We start from the raw sequence: 16,879 nt of genomic DNA, 5'->3' as shown, positions 1-16,879 counted from the left end.
CACCCTGAAGCTACGCCCGTGCATGCTGGGAAATCGGCCTTACCATAGTGATTTCCATATGTCCTCCTCTGCATTCCACTTAGACTTTAGCTGTGCGAATGAGGCTAACTCTCCAGGTGGAATAACACTAAGGAAAGGATTTGCTGCCAGGGCTGGCTCTGGCACTGATGGCGCCTGGTGCGAGAATCCTTTTTGGGTGCCCCCCCCCCCCATTACCTCCTTCTCCACTAATTCCCTCATTACTAGTCTCCAATAGTGCCCCTTATTTCTCCATAGCTCCTCTCTGACATTCATTTCATTTGTAGCGCTACTCACACCAGTGTAGGGCGTTGAAGCACTTTATATCGAACAACTTATACAGAGACCAAGAATCATACATGTGTAACTCAATCTATAGAAAATGTTAAATAAAACAATGAGGATTATAAGGTGTAGGAATCACGTCATCCACACCTGTAGGCAGTATATTTTAAGAGAGTTTGGTCTGAAGAAGCACAAAACGTACCCCATTGGTTGTAGTTGGCTTTACCAATAAGAATTTATTTCTACCCCAAAAACCCTCTTTAGCAACATTAGGATAATTGAAGACTGTGGGATAATAAAACATAACGTTCTAACCTATACCATGCAACTCTTTGATGACAGTTCATAGATCACTGTTCTGTATTAGGATTGTAACTTATGAAATGCAAGTAACAAAAGGATGTCTGTGACAAAAGCAGTAACCCACTGTGCTAGCCACACAAAATACAATTCTGTGATCTGCATGGTACACGTTCTTTGCAGGAGGCATACCAACCTTCTGCACTACCTAATGATGAGTTAAAACTACCACTAGACAAAACTGATCTCTCTCCAGCAGGAACATTAATCACGTGCTTTATCTTGACATTTTTAATATTGCCCAAGATCTGCTGGACACACATGGAACTGTGCATCAGGTGCTTTTAAAAGCTTACGTTATTTCTACACACAACGCGCCCTAACCTCAAGGTCAGCGCCAGGTGCACGTGCACTGATTACACCGCCTTTTCCTTGCTTTGTCACTGCGACAAATCATCTGTACTTTTTGCACACTTCACTGACCTCAAATACAGGTTTCTTACCACTTCTGCAGAAAGGGTGTTACATGCATCTGCTGGACCCTCAGTAACTGCTTTCTCTCCAGTACATTCTAAATTCTCAGAACTCTGTGAGTGTTTCTGGTGTGTCTAGTGGCATAGCTGGGCCATGGACATTAAGGGAAGCATGGGTTCCCCATGACCTCCAGATGGGTAGTGAAAAAGAGCTATAATTGGGGTGCCTTGGGCCCTCATCCCCTGAGCTGGAAGCTATGTGGTTACTGCAATAATGCAAGCTATGCCCTTGAGTTTGGGCCAAGTGATATACACCAGACTCATGGAGCTACCACCACGTCACGCACCAAGAATAACTAGAGCTGCTGTGCTCCTCATGTTTAACAAGCATAGAGGACTTTTCTTACTTCTGTATCAGAGATTTGATTTGAATGATTCCTCCTAAAATTTTTGGCATGTTTACGGGAACCCATTTGTGCTCATGAAGCATGTATGTCATGGATCCACTTGCACACTGCCCGTACCGACTGTGTCATGATAAAGCCTGGGCGACAATGATGGTGCAGATCCTCACAGCTGTAAAAAATGCCCCTAAATATGGCACCAGCAGAAGATGTTTAACTCAAACAGCAATGGACTTGAGTGCTGGAAGCGGTATTTTTTACAACATTTTAACAGTATGCCTAGCAAACACAAATTGGCTATAGGTATAGAATCAAACCAGCATATCAAGTACCAATAGCTTCTATGAGTAGGTTCACAACAATAGAAAGATGAGTGTGAGGGGAGGTAAGAGAGGAGCAAGGGAAGGTGTATTGGAGGCCAGTTACCTTCAGGACCGTCAATATGCATTATAATGCCACAAGGTGCTACCATGTATGGGTCAAATGGGGACAAATATTCAGTCTTCAACTATATCCTAATGAAGGATATCATGGGGCTTGGGAAGGTATTGGAACATATGATGGGGTCTGTAGCTATGGCCAGGGTTGGGTAGGCACACCACTTTGCTTCCTCCTTCACATCCAATGTTCTATGGGCCAAAATCTCTAAAATGGACTTCATGGCCAAGTAGATGTGGGGGAATGGAGGTACAGTATGAAATCCATACATTAAAGTTACACCTAAAACTGTGGTACTAATGGGGCAGAGGGGTGAAACCATCGCAGGAATCAGCGTGTACTGTCTTGTGAGTTAGAGATGATGGAACTCTTTTGGTTCCTGACGGACTCCGTAGAACAGTGATGTAAGAGTGTGAGTGATAGAATTCATGATGTGGAATGTTCAGCTAATGGTTACACACTGAGGAATAATGACATGTAATACCAAGCTCCATGTGCACCTTGGTCATTTGCATGTACTCGGGCTGGGGAGGATGCTACAACTAGTGATGAGATATGGAATTCTGTAAACCCTGAAACCCGAAGAATGAAGAGAGCTCTACCTGAAATTTTCCCATGGTCTAGCAAACAGCTTGTGAGCGCCACGTGTGCCTCAGTCAAAGTGAAAATCGACGTTTGACATATGTGGTGTTAAAGCGCCATTCCAATCAGTGCTAGGCTTGTGAAGAAAGTGAAGGCCTTGCAGAAAGTTTGTTTGTTGTCGGCTAGAAATGTTCTAGTAAAGTCAAGACAAGGGACACTGTACCACAGCCTAGCACTGAGCCGCCATTCATACAGTACGGCAACACTAAAGGCAGCAACAACCAGTTACAGAGAAGCACCTAATTCAATGATTGCCGAGTGCAAAGAGGCACTAAAAGCAGAAAACATTTCTTAGACAAAGAAATACTAAAGGCAGTGACAGCCTGGTATGGAAAGTGCAACGAGCGGCAACAGCCAGGTGCAAATGAATGCTATGAGTAGAAGCAGATAAATGCAAAGAAATATTAGAGGCGTCGACAACCCGATATATAGAGAATGCGATCACACTTACTAGAACCTGAGCAAAGAGAGCCATCTGACCTCAGCACCAGGCACCACAACTCAATCAAAAGCCCATGGATTGTGCTTGCAAGGCTGGTGAATCACGTCGGACCGACTGAAAGGCCGTGAGTGACGGTTGGAATAGTGACATTTTCTTTTCCAATGGCTTCTGAAAAGAGTGTCAAATACAGCGCCGCTGCCTTCTTGAAACCACCCCCTCCCTCCCTTAGATACGGTCTAAAAAGCAAAATATTGGAGACAGATGGACAACCTGGATCGAAACCTTCAATGATTTCATTGTTGCGCGGGAAGAAGTAAATGACAAAAAGATCATTAAGTATTTGAAGAATTTGGCAGGTGAAAGAGTAAAAGAAGTGATCAAAAATAGCACATGGTGGTGAAGTGAGGTACCCTCAGATCAAAGAGGACCTAAACACCAAGTTTAATTCAATGCCAAATGTTGACTATGAAAGGTATATTTTCAACCAAGAAAGACAGAAAGCTTATGAAACAATGAATGAGTTTGTAGAAAGACTTGATTCGCTCATCAAGCATTGCAAGTTCAACGAGTTCAATGATGAATAGGTCATGTGTCTTATAGTAATAGATGGTTCTCTCTCCAGTTCTTTCAGACAACGTATGCTGAAACCTTGGTGCCACACTCATATTGACAAGTTGTACCTTACCCCATAAAGTTAGCTATAGACTCAAACTGTTTTTCAAAGTCTGCCGACATCTTAGTCAACAGAGGTAAGATTTTGCCCAGTACCTTGTTTTTCAGGCTTTGGTTGATTAAAATTTGTAGACTGAGTGGCATTCATCAAAATGAGTGGTAGTCCAGGACTGTTCTAGTTGTAGATCTGGACACTGGCAGTGCTTCACTTTTGAAACAGTTAATATGGAATCTCAAGATAAGGGAGAACTTCTTGTTCAAAGACAAGATGTGAGGGATAAACATTTTTGGATCAGAAAGAGTCTGCAAAATGTTGTCAAAGTACACGAAATTCTTCAGAGGACCTGGCGAAGTAATGTCAGTAACAGCAGATCCTGGCAGCCAATTTTTCAAGAGCCATAAGAAACAAGCAGTGATAAAGGGCATCCCTTGCATGTACCCCAACAGCCAGGAAGTGTATCAACAAGAAAGCCAATTCAGGCAATCTGGGCCGAGGGGGCCTTGTATAGTCAGTGTATGTTACTATTAGGTTCTCTAGGGGTCTATAAATGTAGCTGCACTCTGAATGATCAAACACTTTTTCAACATCAAGAGAAAGGGCTACCTTCTTGTCATGGTTTTTCTAGACTTACCACAGAAGATAGAAAAGAGTCCTCATCTTAGTACCTTAGGATCTACCAGGTTGAGGTCTGTACAAAAATGTCCTAAATGTTCAGTATTCGGGAACACTTTGCACAATAGCTGCAAGATTTTGGGTTTATTGGTCTTCTAGTACTCAATAAAGAACCTATATCCTTTAAAATATAGTGTGACATGGCGGATATGCATTTTGCATAACTACGTGTAATTCTGTCTATTGTGCCGTATTTTCACATAATTACGCTAAATTATGACATTTTCACACACCTCTAATTTAGACATTGCTATCTGCCTACAGCATTTAGTCAAAAAGTACATACTCTTCGTTATCCAGAAGAAAGTATGCAAGATATGCATGCGGTTTTCTCTGGTAACATATATGTATACATGTTCATACACCATGTCATGCAGGGGGCACTACATAATCAAGGTCAAATTGTAAAAGGACTTAATTATGGTTTGATATACTGCCCTCAAAATTAGACATGATACTATCTTTGTAGGGGTATGGTTTAAGCTGTCAATCATTGTGGATGCACAATACAACTCCGTAATCCCTATCATGGGAATGTAGGTGCCTACACACATCTTTGAGTGAATGGTCCTCAAGTAAAAGGTCCTGATCCATAGAGCGGCCCATGTGTGTTTTACTTGACCTGTTCAGGACTTGATCAGTAGTCATCTTCCAGTTGCCACCCACAATCGTTGTGTTTCTGTCAAACTCTGAAAGTTTCCTGGACAAGAGCAAGAAGAAGGGTAGTTGGTGGTCGTTAGGAGAGCCCACTCTCAAGACTGAACCATGCACAGAGAGTTTGTCAAACACATAGCAGACCATACTGTCCATACAGACCCTTTGAACAGTTTCAGGTAATGATTTTGTGATTAAAATAGCCAGCCAACCATTTTTATAATCAGCAGAAGTTGATGACCATGATTGGGACTCTCTTCATTGCAGGCACAGAGTGGTTTGCCCACCAGTCCTTCATGAGTTTAGCTGCCTCAGAAGGGAACAGTAAGAGAGGTGCAAGAGAGTATTTTACATTTGATGTAGTGAGTCAGTTGACTTTTAGAGAGATGCATTCATCTCTGTGAGCCAGGTGCATGGGTTAGCAATTACAGTATTTCTGTGGAGAGTGAATGCCCAGTGTGGGCCATCTGATAAGAATCTCTGGGCTTAGAGTGCACGATGGGACTCCACTCCAGGAGCACCAAGCAGGAGATCTCTCTAGGTATAACGGCATTGAGCAGTCTGGACAGTATGGGGTACTGGGAATTTCATCTGCAGAAGAGGCATTTGCAGGAGCAATGGGCAAAAGGGACAGACAGACAGTGATCATTGAAGGACAGCGAGGGTAGTAAGTAAGATAAGATGGGCAATGGGGTGAAAGGAAAATAGGGACACTACTCCACTCGAAAGACTGATAATGCGAGGTGACTGCTGACAGATGAGAACACTCATTCTACAGAGAGTAACGGTAAAAAAAAAAACATAATTGTAAAAAACATCAGAGTAAATCCCTTTAATAATAACTTTAGACAGGTGAGTTGAACACTCAGGGACAATCATTCCGCTCTCACTCAGAAATCAAGGGGACGAATCACAGTAGAGGGTGTAGGGAAGAGGACCCACAAAGTAAGTCCCCACATTTGCACAATAATTACATAATATCACTGAATTCAACTTTCTCAACATATCCCGACTGTAGGAAGGTAGGATCCTTCTGCATGGTTAACCCCACTTTTTGCCTGGTGCTAAACTGCTTTTGACCAGTCTGACTGGGCTCCTGCTAATCAGGACCCCAGTCTATCTTCTTTTTCCCTTAAATTGTTATGTTCAGTACTTAGGTACATCCCAAATTGGATACTGGGGTACCCTTACAAGTTCCAAATACATATTTTTTATAAATACCTTGTGTGGTTCTTTTTCACACAATCTATTCTATAAGATTGCATTCTGGTAAAACAAGCTGCTTTACACTCCTTCTGGACTAAGCCTGAAGGCTGCTCTCCATAGCTACCACTTAGAGAGATTTTTAAGGTTGTCTAAGATCACTTAAATCACCATAAGGGTTATCTGGACTGGTGCAGGGTGCACACTTACATTAGTGGACATCATATACCAGGCCAGCTTCTCACACCGACATTCTCACATCTGCTCAATCCTTTGGAGTGTCCACAGCTGCTCGCCCAGATTAGGCATTCTGCTACTTTGGTATGATTGTTCCCTGGAGCATCCAAACATCTTTTCAGAGAGTCTAGTCTGGTTTGGCAATTTCATTGTGGGTAGACTTGATCTCTGCATTCTTATCTGCTGTACTCCCTTGGACAGCCATTAATGATACTCTGATGAAGGTGAGTTCCTGTAGGATCAAGTCTATAGTGTCATCTGCCGTGGTGAAAGGCTATGAAGTCAACAGGTCTTTTCTTGGTTTGCCGGAGAACTACCACCAAAAAGTAGTTGCCTTTGGGGTTTCTGAAAAGGACATTAGGAGGTACAGTGGGCTTTAGACACTTGATCACCCTGCCTTCTGTCCAGGGAGCACACCAGCCGGGAGTGATCTCCTTATGGGCTGGTGTGGTCTCAGATAGTCATATAAGGAAGGTCTTCTGCTCCCACATCATTGGAGAGGATTAAAACAAGGGTGCTGCATCAAGAAACCACGCAATGGGGCACAATGGCACCCACAGTTATGAACAGAAGTAGCAGCAGTGGAATGAGAACTCATTATCTGCCTGGTTTCTGAGTCAGGAAGTCAAACCTGTTGGTATAATGGGTGGCGCCTCAGACATGTAGCAGGTCCTGGGATCTTTCTTTTCTTAGCCCAAATCTGATTCAGACCAAAGGAAGAAAGCTGTGGATCTACAATAGGACACCACTTACTGGTCATAGTAATTCAGGATTAGTCAACAAAGCTGTTGCAAGCCCTAGGTTCTCAACTCGTGAAAAGGAAAAAGGCCCCTAGAGTCAGCAGTAATCATATCTTAATCGAATGCACTCTATCATTTATTGTATCTGCCCCAGAGGTGGTGTTTCATGTCTTGCATAGGTTTGTATGTTTAATGCTGTTTACAGTATCAAGAGGCGGGCACTGGCTGTCCTTTGCTGTCCCAGTGCTGCACAGTCCCTTGTGAGTTGGTGTGTAGTTGTATACTTGTTCCCTGCCCTTGCCATCGCTTCATCAAGGGTCGGTAAATCGGACCTCATTTTTTTCAGGACTGTGCTACTGTCTGGAGGTGGGCAGCAGCACCTCCTTATGTCTCTACTGACACTCTCTGAAATAGAGCAGACTACAAGTGATGTCCATACCGCCGAACAATTGTTGTCCCCTCCTAATACAGATCTCTAAGATCATCTATTGGGCAGGTAACCCCAATCTGGACGGGTATGCCGTTAGGCGCTGCTACATGCTTTCATGACTCAGGCCCAAGTTAGATGGCTCAACAAGCAAAAGTGGGGTTTGACGGATTTACTCCACTATATCTTTAGCATGAGGTAGGTGAATCCTATACGTTTGGAATGCTGGCAATCAGCTACAGTCACCTCCCCTTCAGTTGGTCATTGCTGCAGGTATGAATTGTCACAATGAATGGAAGTGGATGAGTGGCGGAGTCGGTCAGAACATTATTGAGTGGCTGCCATCTTAAGCGTTGTCACAGTCTCTCTGCCAGGTCTATCTTAAAACAGCAGGCTAAAGGACGTTTGCACCTCAGAATTTAGCTGATTGTAGGTTCCAGAGACTCAAATGAGAAGAAGCAGGCCATGTCTCTCATTACAAGATACAGACTCATCTAAATTTGGCCATAACAAAGGTTGCTTCACTAATCGAGATTATGAGTTACGTTGAAAATTCCAACTCATGATTTTATTCACCTGGACATTTCACTAGGGAAATCCTGAAGAAAGATCAAGCTGAAAAAATTTCCAGAAATTTGGGGAAACCTGCGGAATTATGTTAAAGCAAAAAGTCACAAAGTTATCCAAAAATGTAAGAGTAAAACACTCATAATGGTCTAGTAATGTTACACCTTGTTTTCATCAATTCCCATTCTATCTGTAAATTGGGATTTGAAATAACATCACAACCACTGATATCTTTGGAATGAAGGCCTGAAAGTTACATGGCCATCCTAGATCATTTTTACTAGACCAATTTACTTGTCATTGCCCTATTACCAACCACTTAACCCACTTACTAGTAAAACCAAAATTCTAATAGTATTTAGGCAACCATCTCTTCATGAGGTCTAATGATGAAGCATTACTAAAAGATTGTTTTTAAGAAAAGACGTCTCAAAAAGATCTTCGGTAACCTCTGCCTAGACTTCTATGTATCAGTGGTTGGCACGTGACTTAACACAATGCTTAAATGTACCAATTCACTGGATTTGAGTCACTCTACATACCATCTCACCCACTTATAAAGATCCCTCAGCTCTTCTGGGAGACTTCTCGCTGTTTTGAAATAAATACTTTTTATGTCCCCGATACTGAAAACCTTTACTGCCTTATACTGTCAACCTAAAGCTAGTGACGTTTCTATTGGAAAACATCGTTTACATCGTAGTGTTTACACCGCAATACCTTTACACCGCGGGTATTTCAACGCAAGTCATTACAATGACTTGCGCTGGATAACCTAAGGAATAGTATGATTTACTATTCCAACACCTTCCCTACTGTACGTAGACTGGAGTTGGAATAGTTAATCATACTATTCCTAAGTCCAGCGCCCTCCAGCGCAAGTCATTGTAACGACTTGCGTTGTAATGCCTGTGTTGTAAAGGTATTGCGGTGTAAACACCGTGATGTAACGTCATATATTCGTTTCTATTGAGTTACAAATTCCCAAGCATGAAGAGGTATTCATTTACTTTAAGAGAAAAGCACTCCATTTGTCCTCTTGAAACTCTTTACCAACCTCAAAAACTCTTCACAATGGCATCTTAGTACCTCAACAGGAGAAACAATGGATTCTAACAGTAAGGCCTGAAAAGCCGGACCCCCATTTGCATCCACCTTTGAGCACATCACACCAACTTTGTCCTTCAGGAATGCTATAAGACTCTGCCTTTTACCAATTCCAATTTAGCTCATGCTAACCAAAGGTATCTGTACACTGGTCAATGGCAAAGAAATGCGTCTAAACGCACCTCTTGAAAAAGGTTGATGTCTGAACAACGTTAAGAAAATGCACTGTGGTATAGTCATGTGTTTAATGTGTTTTATATTCATGCTCATTCTGTAATGACATAGTAAATGTTCCAGGATGACATTTCCAGGTTTCATGAGAATGTTGAGACCAGGGAGAGAAAAAGAGAAGCCATTGGACCTGGATTTCGTCTCCTGGGTTCTGTTATGTACAGCTTGTGTTCATTCTTATTTGGTCAATAAACTTATACTGATTAACATACTGGTGACTTTATGGTCAATTACACCTCATGCACCTTACACCCCTCTATAAAATAGTGTCTGTGAGACATTTATGGAACAAATGCCAGATTTCCAGGGGCTTGCTAATAGGGAAATCTGTAACACTAAGCAATACAATATCAGTTCTACTACAAAACTGTCTCTGAAGAGGTGGCATCTACCCAGAAAACAGTTCTATACCTCTGAGCGGTCTATTCATGCTGATCTCTGTCATCCAGGTGGGTAAGAGCCTTTGTGTCAAGCCTTTGTTCCCGCCTCCTCTGCCATCTTACCCACCACATGATGGTGCCCCAACTGCCTCGCATCGTTTGTCCATGGTAAGCAGTCTTTCCCTTCTGGAAAACGGATCTCTGTGAATCTGGCCAGCTATCTTCATCACTGCTTTGAGTAACTGGCTAGTGGTGGGGTACACCCTGGTGGTGGAATGATGAGTTATGCTCAGACCAAACTGTGCTGAAGCTCACCTGGTAGAAAACAACTGCCCAGCTTACAAGTGCAACTCCTATGTGTTGCTGGAGAAAAAGCAAGGCAGACTTTTAACTTTTCCTTCTGTTGAATTTGCACGCACATCCCTGTTGATGTAGGAGATAGTATTCTTTGGATTGGAATGCCAAGCATTTTTAAAGATACTTGCCTACAGGTTTTAAATCTTGAGCATGGTTAATCAGAATGTGCTAGAATCTCTCCCTCTTCATTCCCAGGCCTTAATAAATCCAATAATCTCTTAATAGTGAAATCCCAGACTCATCTCCCAATGACTGAGCAAGGCTTTATTTGCAAGCATCAAAGAACATATGCCTCCAGTACCATTGTCGTACACAGAAATATGATTAAACAGTAGAGAACATTAATTTCAACTCAGCTTCCTATGTGTACCGCCTTCCTCATGGACTGTTGTCCCCCAAGAGTCACCCCCCTAGGAGGTCATGCACATTTAATTTGTGGATCACAAGCCTACCCTTGGCTGCCTCTGGATTGGACTGTAGCTAGCTATTCTGAGCATACTGTTCCTGACATAAGTCATTTTAATGATCATCCATTAGAAGGAAAAGGTGGCAGGGCGGTTCTTTTTGTGAACTCTAGATTGTATGGTATGACTGTGACGACATAAGAAGAAATGGAGAGATGTTAGAAGCAATAGCGAATTTAACTGGAATAGCTTTGGGACTAGTAGCAGAACAGCTAGATACGCATGCCAAAAAGCTGATCCAAAATAGAATGGCTATAAATTACCTTCTATCGGCCAAAGAAGTGGTCTATGAATTCACAGGGACTCACTACTGCACCTACCTTACCAACACTTCCCCCAGTATAAACGAGCAAATTGATGATATTAAGGGTAATGTGAAGAAACTGCCGGATATACAAAGTGGCCCCAACCTGAATCCAAATGACATGATGGCGTCTCGGGGGGGGGGGGGGGGGGCATGCAGATATTTGAGTCTGTCGTTGGTATCATTCTAAATGTGGCTGTCATTTATTTTGCTATCCGATTAATCTTGTGCATCATTTTCAAAAATAAAGGCACTGTCAATACTTTTACACGTGCTACTTTTCAGGATGACGAGGGAAGTGATCATGATGAAATGAAAATAAATGGTGAGATTGTGTTGTATCGAATTCATGTAAACTGTCATTTTTACTCTCAGAAAAAAAGGGACAAGAAACATATTCAAATCATGCTGCATTATACGTACATATATTCATGGAAAGAAATGTTAGCAAACACACACACATATATATAATCACAAATGTATTCACTGTTAATCAAATATGAATACTATTTTCTATTTGTTTGAAGTCACACATAGTATTTATTGAATTAGCCGAAAGCTTTCAATAACCTTAGTGGGCCCAGGAGCCATAATGCCCTGTGCTGTATATTACACATTTTAAGCAAGCATAACCTCATTTTCAAACTTGGCAAAGGGAAGCAGAACTCCGTGAGAAGAATGGAGCCAGTTCTTTTGGATATGAATATCTCCCCTTCGTGGCCATCCCGTACTTCCATGAGGGTCAGATCCTGGCACCGGACCACTAGCTAAATTTCAGCTGAGAACAACAAATTCCTATTAGATGGCCATGCTACAGTGACTTGAATGGAGAGAAACTGTATGCCTACTAGGTCAAATGTACATGTTTTTTTTTAGCTCATAGCTCCAGCTTGAGCAGTTTCCAGCAAGCCCCCTGGTCAGATGAAATGAAAATTGTGTTTGGATACTATGCTTTGCAGCCTGCTACTTTGTGTTAAACTCTAGTTGGACTTTACGCTTCTTGGTGTGTTGTGTTGTTTTTTTTAACAAGTCCTTCTCTCAGGAGTCAGAGCTGCACCAGGAGAGATGTTGGAAGGCATGACATCTGCATGACAAAGTAGCCAATAGAAAAATAAATAACATACTTAGAGGTTGCAATTTTTTTCTGGATTATTGCATTGGCTGGTAAATTCTCAACAACACAATCTCTTCTTCCCTGTCGGTGAATCTCAGAATGTTCCCTGTGGTGCGGTAGAAGTACAATATGTGTGAAACTAAGAATAAAGAGCTTAGGTATTTGTACTTTTTACAAGATTAGTGTTAGTTCTTGCGATAACAAGCAGCACTAAGGGTGTACCAGTACAGCTGTCACATTAAATTAAGGGAATTGAGTCTAGAGTACTCCATTGATGCTCTTGGGAAGTTATGTAAAGTTGAGAAACTGAAAGAGTATGTAAATACCCAAATAGGAGAGGGCAAAACTTTACTTTCCATTAATTTACTCTTGAAGCACTCCTTCAAATTTCTTTGAGTTACTCCTAGTTGAGTGATAATTCTTGAGCTAAATATAGGATTGCTGCATAACATTAATACCGCTATGGTACTGAACGTGCTCCATACTACCAACCTTTTTCACTCAAATGTCTATGGAGTTAGAAGACACCAGGGGTTAATATGAAAGGTCCAAAGGACCAACACAACTGACATTACTGGTGTAAAACCAGTCTGTTGGTACCAAAATTACCTAGAACTAGATACTATCAGGACACACTTGTAAATCAAGAACACAGAGGAGAGCCAGTCATCAAGCAGACAGAGAAAATGTTGGCCAAAAATAGCATTACCCCAAGTGCTGAAAGAAGATGTGGTGATCACACTAGGTTTCTATGTTAGAATTTTCTAAACTTAAAACCAACTACGGAGCTTCCCACTATTTGTCAGATCGCTGTAGGCTGTGGCAAAATCTCAAGCGAACAAGAAAGTGAGCAAAGTCCAATGGAGAATACCTAATTACTGTTCAAGCTGGTCTTGTAAACAATTATCTGGATAATCTTTGATTGTTAGCAGATTTGTTTAAGGTTAATGCACACTATGTTTATGTTTTGTAAAGCGCAAGGCTACCCGAAGGCTTCCCTCTGCTGGTGAGTACGGTGCTGAGAGTAGGGCCTCTAGTACATTAACGGGGAAACAGCCATATCTTAAGTTTCTTCCTGAAGGAAAGTTCATTTTCCAATGCTCTGAGACTAGGTGGAAGATTGTTCCACAACTTCGGTACTACGTGTGCAAACGATCTTCCTCCCCATCTCATCCATTTTTCCCTGGTTGTACTGAGGAAATGAAGATGCGAGGATCTCAGGTGTCTAGTTGGAACATAAGTGGTTACCAACTCTCTGAGCTTTACTGGGCCCTTGTTATTTATGGCTCTATGAGCAATACAGATACTTTTGATTATTTGGAACCAAATTTGGATAGACTCTCTTATGGCTGTTATATGTGCTTCATGGTACCTTAGGTGACCTACAAATAGGTGACAAAAAAGCTCTCTCTCAAAGGCTTATGGACACAATTCCACCTTTGACTCTTCCCTCTCTCACCACAACCACACACTAACGTAAGTTACCTTTGAGCATTCGTTATGAACTCGGCACACTTGTTTTGGAAGGTACTAATACTATGACCAATTGCTGAACTACAAAACAGAGAAGGCAACAGTCACATAAACCGAGAACGCAACAGTCACGTAAACAGAGAACGCAACAGTCACGTAAACAGAGAACGCAACAGTCACATAGGATGTTTTACCATGAAAACTCAGTGAAAGGGAAGCTTTATCGGCCATCAAGGCTATCTAGTTTTCCTTCCTTGTGTCTATAAATGCATCAAAAAAACACTTGCAGTGACATTTTTCATAGGCCATAAAAGTCAGAATTACTGGCATATTCTCAAATCTAATGTTTCATGGAAAAATATATTTTTATTGGTATGGTTTCTGTTAACAGATGCACCATTGACACGTACTCTTTGACCTACTGTGCTATTTTTTCTTTAATAAGACAAGTTTCTCTACCACAGATCTGTACATTTGCAGGGAGATTCAGCATTATTGCTGCATGAGTTATCTGGCAAACCCGCAGGAAATAAATACCCCGGAGCGCCAAGGCTTGCTTCTGCTGACTGCCGGCACAATAGGCAAAGAGAAAGGACAAACGCTGTATGGGCCTCACCTGAAAACAGACTCTGAACCGAACGCTTAACAGCCTGTCTGCTCCTTTTGAGCCCTTTAACTTAATGTCATGCAATGTTCACACACACACATAAAAGCGGCGCACAAAGGGCCAAGAATTGGCTATGCCTATCAGCGGGAATGACAGTTTTACAAAGGGAGCATTTTAAAGCCTTTTCAAGCTGCTGTACCTTTTCCATTTTTTTTCTTTTAAATATTTTATGAATCGGAGACCTTTCTTTCATGGGGGAAATAACTGTCACTTAACATGGTGTGAACAAAATGCAACATGACAGCTATCACATTTTAAAGGGGACATGCCTAATTCCTCTCAGACAACTAGTAGCAAGTCCAATGAACACCGCCGATGTATATACTTTACTTGCCCTGTTGTGTCTGTAGTAGAATTAGTTCCCCTGGCTTTCTTTCCCTTGCCTGTGCAGCTGCGGGAGGCCACACTAATTTTGGGGCCATTATGAAAGCACATTCTAGTATCTATAGAGATTCTCTGCTCAACCCCTCCACACTTGAGCATAGGGACTCAAACGTGCAGCATGAGTAATGGGCAACAATTATATCACAACAGTACACTAGGACAGTGGTTCGTAACTTGGGCTCCATGGAACTCGGGGGTCATCGATGTATATTCAGGAGGAGTGACACAGGGTAGAAAATTAAATTAAATATTATCAGAACAAACGACACAGATTTAAAAAATGCCAAACTGCAAATTTCAAAAGACTGTGTAAATATGAAAAAATGGAAGTTAAACACTGGTATGCACTGATAATAAAGCATACATTAAGAGGGAATAAGTTAAAGTGATATCCTAGAATTTAGCACATTGCTTTGACTTTCAGAAATAAATTAACATTTTGAAACGCTCCAACTTTCCCATTCATTAAAATTAAAATGTTGATTCTTGTAAATGTTTTAGATTGTAAAATAATTACAATATTGTATTTCAGCATTTGATAATTTGTTCAATGTATCAAGCCACAGACAAAGGGTGATGGGGTGGGTGGAGGGAATGCAGGAGTGGTCGCATCGAAGGGGGGATTGCGTTGCGTGGGAGGGGATTATTACTAATATATAATATATAAAAAACTGATCTGAACCCGCCTCCTGCGTCACGTCGCCCCTCCTCTTCCTGGTCCCAGCAGCCCCTGGGACAGACTCCCATTCAATCACCGTGCTCCAGGGCAGAGCAGGGATTTGCATGAGTGGGCTGAAAACTTCTCCGCTCAGGTAATGTAGTCTGTGGGGTTTCTCCAGCCCGGCTGCACAATGCAGCTAGGCTGGAGAAATCTAAGAGCGTATGTGTGTTTTGGTCGGCATGAGACGGCCGGCCAAAACACATATGCACACTTAGGAAGAGCACATAGCATTCCTCTTCCACCTCCCATGCCTAGGCCCCGCCCCTCCCTAACGCTGTCTCACACTCGGCAATGAAATATAAAATGATGCTGGAACATTGTTTTATTTTTCATTTGCTGACTCCGAGCCAGGCAGTGGGGCGACGCTCTTTCACCATTGCAGAGGAGCTGACACTGCAAAGTATACTTCTTTCTGTATTTTTGTGTATTGTCTTGAGGTTCAAACAGTAGAAAACGGCAATGCTGGAACTACAGCTTCCAGTAGTAAGTTACTGGTAGTACACAGAAATCAAAAGGTTAAAAATTGCTGCACTAGGAACCCAGGTTTCAGACTGATGAGGGTGAACCTCTAACCTGCTGTCTGGCCTAGTGCTGTCTTGGAATGTAGGATGAGTATGTTCCGAACATTTGCTAGGTGTAGACATTCTGAAGTAGTGGGAGTTTTTGGAAGTTTCGTCTCAGAGACCTAATGCTGGCCTGCTGGTTGAATACCAGTCTTGCTTTGTTTTATCCTCATTTACATGGACTTATGTTCCAATATTCGAATCTTTATTGTTCTTCCACTGGGACACCATCTTCATAGCACTTATAAGTTGTTTTGGGAACAGAGGGACCTTTTCACAAACTGCATTTTAAAATACATTTAGTAGTTCTACGATATTCCCACTAACATACTACAAAATGCTATTCACAAACCTATGTGCGAAGGTTCTGCCTATTCTATCTTTTTCTGTGGGGAGATCGATGACCTGACTGTGGTGTCTCAGCACACACAAGTGTACATTTTAGTGGTAAATGTGGAAGGGACAGAAGGGAGTGGATGGAAAATAGGGAACAATTCCTACAAAGGGGAAGCGATTAAAGGAGGAGTAGGGAGAGGTTTAGGGGGGGACGTGCACTCACCCACAAAACAGTTATCTAATTCCTATTCACAAATTACATTTCTTAAAGTTACTATAGCCAAAAAGTACTCAAAACAGTTGTAAATGTACTCTAGCTCAGAGCTGGAATAAGTTCAGCATCATGTATGGTAAACCAGTGGCCCTGGAACACCCTCCCATAGAAAACAATAGAGCCAGGAACTAAAATAAATCCTTTAGGAAATAATATTACATTAAATTGTTCAAACTAGTTAAAAATATAAATACATTTTATTTAAGATTAAAAAACTTACCTAAAAATAAAGCATTTTTGGTATTTAACATATTTTAATAAACCTTTTTTAATTAAAAAGTTTATGTAACTTTTTTTATTAAAATATAATTACATTTCTCTTAATTCTA

General features: G+C 41.6%; 1 protein-coding gene across 1 annotated transcript in view; it reads right to left on the bottom strand.

Annotated features, from left to right (window-relative positions):
• Positions 1-16,879, bottom strand: part of ABCC4 (ATP binding cassette subfamily C member 4 (PEL blood group)) — a 1,516,984-nt gene that overhangs the window by 413,154 nt on the left and 1,086,951 nt on the right. The window lies entirely within an intron of this gene.

Source organism: Triturus cristatus, chromosome 8 (genome assembly GCF_964204655.1).
Source record: "Triturus cristatus chromosome 8, aTriCri1.1, whole genome shotgun sequence".
Classification (NCBI taxonomy): domain Eukaryota; kingdom Metazoa; phylum Chordata; class Amphibia; order Caudata; family Salamandridae; genus Triturus; species Triturus cristatus.
This window is presented reverse-complemented; position numbering and strand designations above follow the sequence as displayed.